Raw genomic sequence first — 15,040 nt, 5'->3', positions numbered from 1 at the left:
GAAATGCTTTAATGTAGCAGTAACAGTGTGCAGACCTTTCAACATAGGTATTTATTTGCAGAATGCACTGCACCCATAGTCCTTCATGCCATGGCTGATGCCAAATAGAAAGTGTTTCTTCTGCTTTAGGGGAGGATGCAGGGGAGACCTGTTATTCATCTCTGGCGCTAGCGCTGCTGGCTCTACCGCTCCGCCTTTGAAAGAAATGCGTTCTACGTGAGACACTTTTTTGAGCATGGTGGTGAATGGGGTTGGGATTTTTTACATTTTTTTTCAATCTTAAAACTTCTCCAAGCCCTAGCATGTGCAACCTACTAATAACTCCACAACATATGTATTTCTATTAGACTTTCTATTGAACACCACTCTAATACCTTTGCTTTCTTTATTTATGATGAGATTGTTTCCAGCTACTGTTAATTTATTTTACACAGCCCATGATGTAATCGTTAACCAGTTGTAATGAAGATTGAAGGTTTAATAATGCCAAGTGTTACAAATTTCTATTTAATCATTCCTAAATCGATTAGTTACTTTCACCCAAATGTCGTGCCATTGAAACACAGAGAGCTAAAGATACAAACCACTGTGGCCAGTGTTTGATAAATGTTATTTTGGTGCAGCAGTAATTGAGTTATTGAATTTACTCATCTTCCAAATGATGTTTGCATTGTCTCAGCCATATGTGTTTAGGGCCAGGGGAAGGTCATTAGGAGCTTCAGACCGGGGGCATGTTTGGGTTAAAGTGATTTTGTACAGCCAGTGTTGAGGTTAGTCAATTAAAAGAAATAGCACAGTGTGATGCTACAGGAGGGCATGTTATAGGCTGGTCAGCAAGGAGGTCCCAAAGGCCCATTTAAAATAGTCTAAAGATTCTCTAAGTGAATGTCTATGCCTAGCCCCAGGCTCTTTAGCCACTGACAAACTGCTGTGTAAGATGTCCCTCACTTAAAACAAGTTATGGCTATAAACAAATGTCACGCTCTTAAGGCTACATACAGAACAAGCCAATGAAGGCCAAGGTAATATATTAAATGGTTATGCCTTTAATATAAATAAACACATCCTTAAATGAGCTTTCTTAAGAGAAAATGAAGGGTGCAGATGAGGAACAGCAAATTGCTTGTATCTGCCTCTGGTGGTAGGGACCATCCGTGGCACAGCCTCAGCTGTGACCCATCACTGCTGGGCCCCGTGTGCAGAGACACTCCACGTTCAGGGGATCATTACTTTGATATGATAAAGCTGTTTCAGAGATACAGTGCAATAGATAATGTATTTTTATCTATATGCTTGGACACAAAGCGTATGAAGGCTTTGTTCCCCCAAAAGAGTGCATCATTTCTGTATAAGACAGTGTGCTAATGAGTGCTTCTCCACGGCTGATCAGCTTTCACTGCAATGGGGAGGACATTTCCCCTCTTCATTAGGCAGCCTCTTTCCTGAGTGCCCAAGTACTATTTTCAGCAGAGTTCAAATATCCAACTCATGATTGCTGCCTGCATTTGAGAACTGTGTAGGATTAAAAAGAAAGGAGTTCTGTCATTTTTTAGTTGTTTATGAACAGACTGTCAGGACCAGATGGGAGCAACAAGCAGGCAAAGTCCATGTTTCTGTGTTCTCACCTAATTTTCAGGGGACCTGATATCCTCTACTCCGAACAGTCACTGAGGAGAGCATCAGTTTCACTTAAGACGAAAATGGGCCCACTTCATTTCTAATACTCAGCTAGTTGCTCTATGTAGAGGCTATTCCTTAGTTCTACAACACTGGAGAAAGTCTCATACTCTTCAATATTTCTGATGAGCAATCCTTAAAAAATCTATTGTTGTATAGTGTTTTGTATTTGATTTCTGTCCCCTAAACACTATTTAAATCAGAAGTAATAATTTCTAATCCTGTAAAATGCCCAAAGCTTAAATCAATAAACATTTGATGAATACATAACCTGGGGACATTCTACGTGGCTGATAAATGCTTATTGTGGGAGTGTCTGACAGCTTTTGTGGTTAAACCTTCACTTTTATACAATTAAATGGCTGGCTCCTTCCAGCACTGGACGCACTCTTAATGATAACTGCACAAGGAGTAGAAGAGCTTATTGTGGACAAATGAAGCAAAGGCCTTTCCCTTGGTGCCAGTAAATGAGCAGCTGGAGCTAGAGCCATGGGGCTTTGTGCTGGCAGCCATGAGGACATCCTGCCCCCATCCCTGACACTGTCCATCCCCTCCAGCCTTCTCTGTATCTTTCCCAGTGAACCTGCCCCAACATATACATAAAGTTTCTTCCTTCCCAGCCTCCCCTATACCAGCAACTCTATTTCCAGTAAATCAAATCAGTTTCATATATTGAGGTTCCAAAAGGAAAGGTTTCCTTACACACAGAAGGGTATCCTGTTCTGTACTGTATAGCTGCTCACTCATCATCAGCCTCCTCAGTTACTCTACCATCTGCCAAATTTGTAAAACCTTGTACATGATTTTTTTTTTCTCCTTTTAGCTGAGGAGAGCTCTTTAGGAGAGAAATATGGAGCTGACAATTATGCTGCTTCCTGCTGTGAATGAAGTGTAGGACATCCCTGGCCATCAGGCTTTACAGAAGACCTAGAAGGATCTTTAGCCTTTCTTACGTGTGTTGATGAAGTTACAGAGTAAGGCACAAGCAGTTTGACTCTTGCAATAGAAATCAACTGGGCAATATATCCTATTTTAATGTACTGCAGGTCATTTGTTGAATTCTGTGTCACCCAAGCAGAAATGATGGAAAAAAAAGTAGGAGAAAATGAAACACTAATTATTCTTATCTCTAATGATCAACGGCAAAATAAACAGAGCATTTAGAGATGATGGCATATATGGGATTCTGTGCATTTGTTTTCTGTATTATTCTAGCCACTGTGTCACCACATCTCACATGACAAGGAGCAATTAAATGAAAACGTGAACAGGCAATGCCCCTGCCAAACTGAATCATGGCCCTTCTTTTGGCAGCCTCACGCTTGAATCCTTCCCCTTGGGGAACACCAGGCAGTAACTGATTTGCCAGCTGACATGATACATTTATTTTTTGGTGCATGTGTGTCATGTTAGTGACATTACACACCCATGGAGAACAGAGCTTATGTGCCAGCATAATGCTCTATTTTCAATATTGCTTTAATGTTGAGAGATTAACAGTAAGGTCTGAGGAGAAAGGAAGTGTCTTTTCATAGGTGTTTGCTTTGTTCCAAATTAAAATTCATAGCCATTTGATTGTAAAATACACTGTACAATATATACAGATGTAACTGTATTAAATTACCTAGTTTGAATATAAACAGCTGCAGATGTAGTAGCTGAGAGCACCTGGGGAGTTATATTCTACAGAGTTAGGATTTTCTGTACAATTTATTCAATTAAAGTGTGAAATCTGTCTAAAAGAGTTATCTGAAGGGCTTTTGTTCTCCTGCACAGTATCTGCCTCCTTCCTGCTCTCCTCTTTGTTTTGTATGGAAGTCCCAGAACATAGTTTAGAAAGGGAAGAAGGAAGATGCATCTTTTGCTGAGGAAAGCACACATGGCTGCACAGCAAAACAAAGCGGGCAATGCCACTTCCAGTAATGTGGTACATTAGAGGAGATTTGAATACTTAACATAAAGCTGTTCATTTGAATTCAGCTTGTTTGTATTTCCTCCATAGCAAATACTTTATTTCAAATAAAAACAACTCACTAGCTAAAGGAACATTGCAATGATATATGGATCAAAGCACAATGAACCTCGTAAGAAACTTTATACAGAATCACATCTAATCTATGGAAATGAGTATTAAAGGTATCTAGCTATAGCTACAGATCAGCTTGTTCTAACTGCCTGATCAGCTTGGCAATAGCATTTATGCATCACCATTCAGTGGCCTGAACATGGAAGCTTACTGGCATTTAGGCACTTTGAACGGTCTGAACAGGTCTCCAGATCCTGATTCAAAGGGCTGCAGGCCCTCCTACGTCCTGCATCCTGTCTGCACGTGTGAGGTTGGCAAGGTACCTGAGATGGATATCTGTATTTTGGGAAAAGCAACCCCACTACTTTAGTACTCAAAAATATCATTGATATGTGGAAAACCTTACAGTAATTCTACAGTAACCTTTTGTCCATTTAATACAGTGGCTGAGTCTGTGTGTTTGTACAGTTACTGCATGAGACAACATTACCAAAATCTTGGTATCCAAAGGGCAAGTGCAGAGCAGACACACCTGATGAGTGTGGGAAGATAAAACACGAGCTAGCTGCTTATATTCATGAAACTCAAGCTCCTTAAAATTTCCAAGAATAGAAGAAGCAGAAAAAATGCTTGGGCATCAGAAACATCTGCTTTGCCAGTGTCGTGCTTTTTGTTTGTATCAGTCTTTAACTGGTTGGTGCTATAACTCTTTCTGCAGTGGTTTCAAGACCCAAGAATACCCCCTGTCAGCATTCACTCTTCCAGGTGCTCTTTGTGCGAGGAAAGATTTCCCTTTGCCCACTTTTCAGTTTTGACATTGTGTATCTTCTGCTTCTTAACAAAAAGCCTGCTACAGCCTAGGGGCCATAAAAGCGCCATGCTTCCCGATCATTTAACAGAGTTTCAAGCAGCAATTTAAGCGCTCAGAATTGTCAGCAGACTTGGGGAGGGGTTTTGGATTATTCCATGGTTGTGACACTTGATGGAAGGAATAGAAATCACAGAATCACAGAATGGCTTGGGTTGGAAGGAACCTCAAGGATCATCGAGCGCCAGCCCCCTGCCGCAAGCAGGGCCGCCAGCTTTACTTCTTTTCATTCCTGCAGTTGCTGGTGATGCAGATCAGGACTTTCCAGGACAGACTTGTCAAATCTGAACAGCTTTTGAAAGCCAGCATGCAGTTCTAAAACATTTAATACAAGCACTTGTTCAATTTATCGTATTTTGGAGCACTTTTAATAAAATTAACAAATAGGCACCCCATAGAAGGAAGATTTAATTTCTTTCTTTTTTTTTTTTTTTTTCCTAATTAGTCTTCAGACAATGTTATATTATGTGATTAAGGGAACGGAACTTTGCCTCAAATTTCAAAGTGTTGAATCTCAGGTTAATTCTGCTAATGGCAGTTAACACAGATGGCAAAGAGTAATTATCTCCTTTAGCTTTCTACCACCTGCCACAAGTGAACTTTTAAAGTGTTTTCTTTAATTGCTCAGAATTACTCTTAATCACACAAAACAGATACTTAAATCCTGGTCAGATATTGGAACTCAAGAGAAAGATTTTAACCCTAAGCATGTGACTTAAGAAATTACCATCGTGTCCAACAGCACAATGCAGGCTATGTGCTGTGACAGTTGAAAAGATTAATCCTTTCTCTTCCAGGTAGGAGCAAAGTTTGCAGGATAATCATAAAAGTCCTGTAGCCTGATCCAAGTAATTACTAGGGCAACCAAAAGGCTACATCTGCAGCAGCAGGAAAAAATTCACACAATTTCTTCCTGCTGATATGCTTTCTCTGGCAAATGGTCACTTTTAAAAGCCACAAAATCAAATGAGTAAGTCACCTTAAAAATGACTTACTCAACAACTTAAAGACGCAACGTTAAGTATATCTGAGTGATGAGTCAAGGCTTTTTTAGGTTCCGAAAGACATATTTTAACAGAGATAATAATCCCATTTCTGTTGGGGCAGCATTTTGCATTAAATTGATGTTGGGCATTTAAAAATCACAACATGACACCTTTTGGAAGTTTCTGGCTATACTATATTTTATAATAGCAATTCTTCCTCCCCCACCATTCGGAGGTGATGTATTTGTTGGAAGAAACAGAGACTCTTCCCTTTCTTCACTTCTGCTCTTGATGTCTGGGCTCAACAAGGATAAATTCAGACTGCAGAACTGAGAAGTCATGTAATTCTGCTCACTGACAGCAAAAATCGTCTTTAAGCTGAATGAGCACACTAAACTGAAAAGGCTCTAATGCAAATCCTGAGTTTCAGATAAAGTTGTTAAGAGAAAATAAAAAATAAAAAACCACAACCAAAATTACCATTCCATGATTGCTAAGTCAGTAATTCTCCACTATCATTTCTCCTAATTCATTAGAAAAGTTTCCAATACAATATACAAGGTGTTAAGAGGAAAATACACTCTTTAAGTTTGAATGAAAACCAAACCCAGGAGCAGGCAGTTTCTGTGTGTATTACAGCTTTTTGAGAACTGATGTTGCTTCTCAAAAATTATTCCACGATTTTGAAATAAAATAAATTCATGAACACTGTGATTTAGCATCTTTGTGCTTTCACAGCTTTGTATGTTCAAAGTGTGAATGGCAGTGTGAAAGGGAATTTAGAAACACAGACCTGGAAGGAAGCCTTTAGAAGCTTGTGTTTCTTCACCAATCTGAGGAGAAAGAGAGATCTAAAATACGGAATTAGTGCTGGCTGATAAACTTCACAGAAAAGTATTTCTGAACTTGATCTTTATGGAAAATCATTATCTTTGGCACTAAGTTGGATATCAGGGCTTATCACCGTGCTCCATCTTAGCTCTGTTTCATAAATTCCTTTAACGGAGCTGACTGCCACTTCTAAGGCTGCCTGCGCTGGCTGTATGAAATGTCCATGAGTAGGTGTGAGAAAACAAGGGTCTGAGTGCATCATTCACCCTGTGTATTCATGATCTGGCAGGGAATGTTAGAGTAATAGTAGTATTTGCCTTTGTTATTTGGTAAATAACAAACTATTATGGGACAAGTATAGTAAAGGTCAAGGTTCACCTTTTTTTTCCTCTTTAAGAAACATGCTTACTCTATTTCTAGCTTCAGTTGAAAATGCTTTTCAAAAAGTAGCATTTCAGACATTTGAGAGTATCAAAACTTATGACATTTACAGATTTTAACTGTAAAAGATAAAGTTTTTCCAGTGAAGCTTGCTCAAGTGTCCTTATTATCATCTTGCTCCAGCTTTCATATGTTTGTTACAATGGTAAGAATGATAAGAGTTCATAAAATGTAGGTATTTTCTTACAAATACTGCCAAAAGGACAATAGGTTTTTATAATCAGCTCTGGCGCTGGCCAGCAGAAGCTCACAGCGTTTTGTTGCTGGTGGTGCACGCTGCTCACAGGAAATGAAAACAACTGCAGGCAGAGGAAAGATTAAATACAATCAGTGCATCACTGCATGATAAGTAACGGGCTTTCTGAGTTTTAATGGACTAAATACTGTAATGTGTTTAGTTTGGTAACCTCAGAGTTTAATCAAGTATTTTTAAATTTTTAAACAGGAAATGGCCTTTTCTCAGAAGGATATGCATATTTGCAGTGCATAAATCAATCCCTGAGTCACATGGATCCTGAGCTCAGTCTTTACTCTGCCATTAAAGTGAATTCTTTTTCTGAAGAAACTCCCGGTCATTCTGGTAGTGTAACGTGATTTGATGAGTTGCTGCTGCTATTTTTCCAGTGGTTTGCTCCATTCAAGGCCTTGCCTTCATGCTGTTTCTCCAAGCCAATGTCAGGCTGTGGATTAGCCACCAACTGCTTCCCAAGGGTTACTTCGGGGAACTGGGTGCTACTTGGGTGCCACTGGCCTGGGCTGCTTGCCCTGCAAGGACCTCCTGCACTGTGTCCTGGTGGACAGAATGCCACCTTGCCCAGTGTAACAGGCACTGGGAACAGCACTGTAAAGACTCAGTTTTCTCACCTTTCATTTCTAAACTTTCTCCACTGTCTCTCTATTTGGTTAAGTCAAACTTGAAAGGTTTTGAGTCCCACTGCCAAGCACAAGTGTCCTCAGCTCCAGCTGATGTTGAGGGGAACGGGCACACTCTCACTGAGCACAGTAGGTAGCTTTTTAACACTGTACGAGTGTCAGATTTTAGACTAAATAGCATATAGCTATGACAGCTGTCTTTTAAATTATGCAGAAGAACAAGCTGAGGACAAGTGTAACTGAACAGTGGCTTGTTAAAGGAACCTGCCTAATACAGCAGTGTTTATTCCTCCAGAAAGCACAAATACAGTGGAGGTGCATGTATTTTCTGACATGCTTGATAGGTACCATGGTTTAAATGTTTATTTCCAAACATAAAATATGCACATACACTCACAAACATATCTCTTCTTCTAAGATCACTGATAACTTATCCTTCACCAAAACAAGACAGAAAATTTACCAAACATGTATCATTAATATACCCACTCAATGTATGTTTTTGAAAAATCTAATTCATAAATTATGCATTAAGCCCAGCAACTATACATGCATGCATTGACAGGATATTATTATGACAAAGGCAGCTATCTTTTCAAGAAGTAGGGGACATTAAAACACTACTGAATGACAAGCAGAATCAGGAGCCTTTCAGCAGAATTTAATCAGAGACTGTTCTGGAAGCTAAAAGACAGTGCTGGGAGTTCCATTCTTTCCAAAGAATCAGATGCCTCTGAGTATAATCTGCATACAAATCCCTGGTTTACATGCAGAGGATCCCCACAGACTATTGGCTGTGGTACCTCATGCACAAGAAATATTTTCAATATTGCAGCTTGAATTTAAGGAAGGTCTTATTATCCAAGGTTTTTGCTTTTTTTTCTTTCCTTCAAATTCAAAACAAAATTAAATTAAACTTACAGTATAAGGAAGAAACTCTGAGTGCAGAGATGGAAAATATTTGAAACGCTTCCAAGTAAACACTCAATCTAAATGGAAAGCGTTTGAAATATTCCTGTGTAAGTTGTGGGAAACGTTTGCTGAAGCAACCTTTAGTTGAGAAAGACAGACTAGATACATTAAAACTACTGAAGAAAAAGAATCTAGTTCTAAATGCAGCATTACTGAGATTCCAAATGGTTCCAAGGAGTGTTACACCAATCTACGTAGCTTCGTGTATCAGCTGTCACACTAAAAATTATAAACTGCTCAAAAAAAATGATAGCAGGGAAACAGATATGTATTAATATACAAAAAATTCTTATGAATGTTATGATTTTTAAAAAGCAGGAAATGCTGAATTAAAAAGGTGCTCCCAATATTTGAGCTAATAAAACTGTATTTCAGAAGATAACCTTTTATAGCTATTATATTCACTGACGCTTGTTTTCTGTTCATTTGCTTCCTCACTAGTGTCTTCTGTGGTATCATGCCACCATGACCAAAGTGACAGACTTTCGTCTCTGCTGGATTAATCAGTGTGTTCTTTGATCCATAACATATGCTCCTGGTAGACATTTAGAGTCAACATATTCAAGATTTGTGGTCTGGCAGTTCAGTGCCTGATGTTAACCTAGCTGACAGACAGTTTAAAGTGTTTAATTTTTTTATTTGAGCCTGTCTTTTCTATGTAGAAGTTAAACAGTGGAACAAACATGCATTGTTATCCGTTTGGGTTAATATCTTTGCTTAGAGATTCATTTTTTTCTGGCACTTAGAGGCTGCCCAGACAAATCTCAGATCTGTGTAAGCACCATATGTACATTTTTCTGCACATCATAGGCCCAGGGTTCCATGTTCATGGTCAGGGCAGTCTGCCTGCATGGAGGAGGACGTAGCCTGCGCACCACAGCTTTGGAAGTGCCAAGAGCCTTGCACTGCTTTGCTGACACTGCAGGAGCATGGCCTGGTGCTGCAGCCAATGGAGGAGCCCTGGGAGCAGTTACTTAAGGTGCTAAAAATTGCCCTGCTGTGACTTAGAGGACTTCGTGGTGAGAATCCAGAACCAATCCTGTGAGGTGGTGCGGGAAGATGGTGCGGGATGCAGAAGGAGCAGGGCTCTGCCCTCAGCTCTCCACAAGGAGCTCTGCTTCTAGCCCTACTCATTTGCAGAGGATGAGGACTTGGATTGAGCTGCAGAAGCAGATGACTGATCCCAAGTTTGCTTTGCTCTAGGAGCTGGTGTTGAACTTGCTAAAAGGTGGCATCAAAGAAAACTGGTAATGGGTGGGGTAAAGGTGACAGAAGGAGTAGGGTGGTAACCGAAGATATTTTTCCTTTAGAATCTTAATTAAATTCATTGGTGAATTTCAAACTATTTAATTATTTTTTCATTGGGAGGTATAGCACATGATTTATGGCCCAGCTCCTCCTATTCGGACCATACTGCTGTAAAATGCTGCATAATACATTACTTTCTACTATGTCGTGCACAGATAGAAATGGCAAGTGTAAAATGGGATTAGCTATCCTCAAAATAGTCTGGTCTTGACATTACTTACACAAGGCCAGTACTGAAACACCCTTTGACCTCCGGGGGTGCTGAATTATGTCCCCATCCCCATCTTCTACTGCAGACAGGAACAAACCTGTCAATGGCTGACTTGTATTGGGCCCCAAAATATACTGTGTAATACAGAGAAGAGAGGATTGCTTTGTGGTTTTATATAAACAAAAAAAAAAGCATTGTCCTGCCATGAAGAATTAAACAGAAAATGAATGGAGAAACCAAATGTCAGCTGCTCCCTTAGACTTCAAGGTTCAGGAAACTCTACTTTGTGAGAGTGGGAAAAGACTGGCAGGCTGAATTGTAAGAGAGTAATTGTATTATAAGAAGATTATGGAAGATTATTTTGCTTGCGGGCCCCAGATTTCTGCAAAAACAATCCTGAATTGCATCCTACAAGGCAAAATGAACTCACCCATTCCTCTGAATGACAGGGTTTTATTAACGGCATATTCATTTGGTGTGCTCAAAATTAAAAATGGACTCTTATTACAAAACGTTACATGCATCTTTCTTTCATTTGACAACATGGAGCTCGATGAGATTAACAGCGTGGCAGTTCATAGCAAGAAAAAAAGTAATTGTTTTTTCAATATACAACCCCCATAATAATTCAGAAATCAATATGCATCCTCAGAGAATTTCCCCCAGCAGAGGTTTGGAGAAAAGCAGGGTGGCCTGCCTGCACTTCCTTATGAATGTGGAGCTGCTGAAGTCTTGGCGAGCCTGACTTCTTTTTTTTTTATGTTTAACTATAACCACTGGGACTGGAATCATAGCTTCTACTGGCCTCATATGAATATTAATAAGACACTGGGCCGTGGAGCTCCTTGCTGATTTTGACAGTTTAAAGGATCAGTTAGTTAATTAGAAGATGACATGGCACATCTCATCCCTTGGCTCCGTCCTGCCTTCTGTCTCCTCTTTTCATTTTCTTTTTTGACATGTTAGATTACATCATTACTTGTAGTTTCACTTGTTAGCCACACCATGAAATGAGAATATTTTAAGCTTTAATTATTTTGATTTCTGTTCTCTGCTAAGAACATGAAACTCAAAGAAAGCATACAGAAACTTGAATATCAAGGACCTAGGAATACGTTTGTCAGTTTATAACCTGCTAAACACAGCCAATAAACAGGAAGGGATTTTAAGTAGCAAAGAAAATCATGTCGACCATCATATTGGCAACGAAGCTGTTAAGTAGGTGCCCTCACTGTCTGTGTTTTATTTGTGAGTTATTTAATATTTTCATAGGTGCCTTTCTCAGTAACCTGAAGCTTCTTCCCTCCAGCCATGAATTGATTGTGCCTCTAGACATGTACATGCAATCCAGTATGTTCATTCCACTGAACCATCTTAAAAAAATGTGTGTGAGTTTTCTATCCTCATCATAGCCAGAACAGACAAAAATAATTGGAACAGAAAGCATGGTACTATGCAGCAGCCCACTCATTTCTGAGAAAGAGGAAAGATAGCAAAGATGGACAGAGGATAATATGTTTCACTAAAATGTTTATCTATTTCTCAACTATATACCTGATACTCCAAAACAGACAAGCCACAACCCAAAATATAAAAACAAAAAAAAAAAATTAAGCTGTAAATCGTACAGTAAATGATCTGGTTAATTAGTACTCATCTTCTAAGTCAACATTGTATCTGTAAAATTCTTATCAAGGATCTTGATCTATTCTTGCAGAGTAAGCAAAAGAAACATGCACATCTCACTTTCTTGGTAGGCTTACCAGTCTGAAAAAGAAGAGTCTGCATGACAATCTCATTGCACTTCCTGCACTGTGGAGAGCCTGCAGCTATGGGGCTTCATTTTAAATTATAAGATTAGTGGGTGAATGTATGTTCCAACAGGAATGAGTATTTCTAGGTTATTGTGGGTATTCATCACTGTGTCTGCCTGTGTACTTTCACATTTCTTTTATCAAACATTTATATTTTTGTATTCATTTCAATTCTGCTTAATCAATACTGGTTCTCAGAGTATGTATATTGAGGGGGGGGACAGCAGGGAAAGTAGGTCTACACGATAATTCTGTGTTGTTAGCCAATACAACAACCTGTGTAAGTAATTTATTTTTTTCATTAAGGTAAACATGTACCATTGATTCACAGGGCTGCACAAAAATACAGTGCTAATAACAAGTGGAAACAGCTTTCACTACCACTTAAGATGGAGGTAGATCAAGTTAACTGTGGAAGGAACAACACTGTGAGTTTTGTGGTGTCCAGGAATGAACTGTACACACTGGACCAGAATTGTGTGTTCAAAGTGAGCCAAGTTAGATGTGAGAAATTTCCTTCCTGTGTTAGAGAAGGGCCTGTGGCTCCAAAATATCTTTTATCAAATCGGTATTACCACAATACTATTTGTTTCATAACGAAACAAGAAATGAACAATGTAGCTGCAGCTTAGTAGGCTGGCAAGATTATAGGGTGAACAGGATAAATGGAAACCAAACACCACACAAAATTGTTGGTGTGTTTTATGCACTGAACAATAGAGAACTCAGAGTGCACTTTAGCCATTTTCTGTGTTCCTCTGTATTTGGAAGAAGAGAGTTTCAAGATTATGTCTCTGTTGGCACTAGGAAAGCACAGATGAAGTTCACAGCACTGGCACAGCCTGTCTCTGTGACTGCAAACCACTTGAGTCACCATGAGCCTCAGTCACTTGTCTCCTACCCAGTGTGTCTGATCTGTTTTGACAGTACTTTGCTGAAGCAGAGATGACTGCTGCTTCATGTGTGCAGGACCCAGCATGGCTCAGTCACTGCTGGTCCCCTCTGTGTGCCCATGCTGGAATTAATCGCAGACCAATTCTGGAGCTAGTGCCTATCACCTTCAGTGGAAATGCAGCTTTCCCAACTTCAAAGACAAAAATGAACACTTACATTTCCTTTGTTCCTAAAAGCCTTAAATTTCATTTCATTCAAGGTCTGCTCGTCTTCTGGGTTTTTTCTGCTAAGGAGGGTTAGAAATCGGATACCTCCTGTGCACCTGAACCTAGAAATGAATACAAAGGCAAACATATCAGCAACTTTTTTTCATATTGACTGCCATTTTACCATTAATACTTAATATTCCCACATATCCTTTTCATTAGATGGTTAATATAAAACCTAATGAACCATAGATGGCCTTCCTGTTTTGCTCTGTTTCAAATTGAGACTGGAACAGTACAAACTGAGAAATGAAAGCTAACATCTTTTCAAACAGAAAAGGCTTAAAATTCATAATATGAATGCAGGAGCTAAAATATAAAACTCAGTAAAGACTGTGATACCTAGCAGGTCTTGGCAATTTCTGACCACATATTATTAAGTATTATTCTGCTGACCTTAAAGGGAGTTCATAGCAGCCGATAAGGTCAAAGAGTAGAAGCATTTGGACACAGTCAAATGGATTTTACACCTTTGTCTCTTTCTGACATTACTGTTTTGCTTCAGCAAACTCCCTAATATTAGATAAATCCTATTGGCTACCTTTCTAAATCACTTCAATTTTCTTTGTCCCTGGGCTACAGTTATATGATCGAGATCCAAAGCTATCACAGACTGTGATATACTATTTTACTTGCTCGTTTGTATTAGAATGAACTTTATTAGCTTTTGGGCACGTGTCTATCAGTTTTAAAGATTAAGTATTATGTCAATAGTTTCTATGCAGCACTCAAGTACACTGAATCATTTTGCCTGCTCTGAAATTATAAAAGAGTATTATCGCTTTTACAAAAAACATTTTTATTTTAAAATGAACCATCACTCACAGCAGTCTGTGCTTACCAATGCTATCCCTCTAAAGTGATATTTCACTGCAAAAGCAAAGTGGAGATAGATGCTCTGTGAGTAATTTTAGATTTGACAACACATGAACCTTGTAAACAGAAGTGTGTAACTGCCAATCAACTCTACACTCGTATTCTTTCATGATCTGTTTTCATCCTCTAAATATTCTTAATTTTCAATTTAACGTTCTTGTAACTGTGCTAACAATGATCACAGTGCTTTTACCATGTAAAAAGCGACAATTTGTGCAGCCTTAAATTTGCAGTTCTTCTTAAATAGAAAATAGAAAGTATCTAGTTAAATCACCTGTAAAAAATTACGGAGGCAAGCTTTCCTGTTCCAGTATCAAACCCAGGAAATCAAAGATGCTTTTTGAGAGGAAGCTGAGGTTTCTTCTAACACAGAAGAAGCTTTTAGAGCACAAATCCAGGCTATAGTAAGATTTTCTCATTTCCTTGCCAGTCTTCTATACTTTTGGGTTTGTGTTTTCAGTGGCTGAATACATTTTATCAGGAATGGGAAAATGGACAAGGATACTGTGTCCAGGATTTGAGCTGAAGTACAGCTACTTAAAGTGTATGCCTCCAGGTCCCTCACTCCAGCATTGCTAGGTTGGAAGTGCTGCTGATGGTAATTTTGGAACTGGTTTATTAATACATGAGAGAGAACTTCTTTTTTTGATTAGCTCATTTTTGGTCCTCTAGTAGCTAAAACCTTGTTTCACCCACTCCATAATTGTGTCTCTGTAAATCCAGCGTGTACATTCCCTGGTTCAGGGATCACCCTTTGTCTTGATCTTTGACCAGCACTTGGCACTGTGGGAATAGACACCTGAAAAGGCAGCCCAAAGAGGAGGATATCTGTAGTCCATAGGTCAGCTCTCAGCATCCTTATTCTCTCCATCACAAGGTCTCAGTGGCATATTAAACAGTTATTTACCCTATTCTGACCTCATCATTTCTGCTTTGTAAAGACTGAGTTAACACAGTAGTGTTCTTGTACGTGCTGGTGTTGCATTGCTTACAATAA

At 39.1% G+C, this 15,040-nt stretch overlaps 1 protein-coding gene and 1 long non-coding RNA gene across 5 annotated transcripts in view; one reads left to right on the top strand and one right to left on the bottom strand.

Moving 5' to 3' along the window:
• LOC110404830 overlaps positions 1-15,040 on the bottom strand; it is a 362,084-nt gene that overhangs the window by 250,528 nt on the left and 96,516 nt on the right. For all 4 annotated transcript variants that reach the window (XR_002442508.1, XR_002442509.1, XR_002442510.1 and 1 more), the window contains one exon: positions 13,118-13,229. This is a non-coding gene — a long non-coding RNA (uncharacterized LOC110404830). The remainder of the gene's footprint in view (positions 1-13,117; positions 13,230-15,040) is intronic.
• The window catches only part of PDZRN3 (PDZ domain containing ring finger 3), a 124,173-nt gene that overhangs the window by 75,014 nt on the left and 34,119 nt on the right, over positions 1-15,040 (top strand). The gene's annotated exons all lie outside the window — the stretch shown is intronic.

The sequence above is a fragment of the Numida meleagris genome, chromosome 11, assembly GCF_002078875.1.
Source record: "Numida meleagris isolate 19003 breed g44 Domestic line chromosome 11, NumMel1.0, whole genome shotgun sequence".
In the NCBI taxonomy this organism is placed as follows: domain Eukaryota; kingdom Metazoa; phylum Chordata; class Aves; order Galliformes; family Numididae; genus Numida; species Numida meleagris.
The sequence above is the reverse complement of the archived record's forward strand: the minus strand, read 5'-3'. Positions and strand labels throughout refer to the sequence as shown.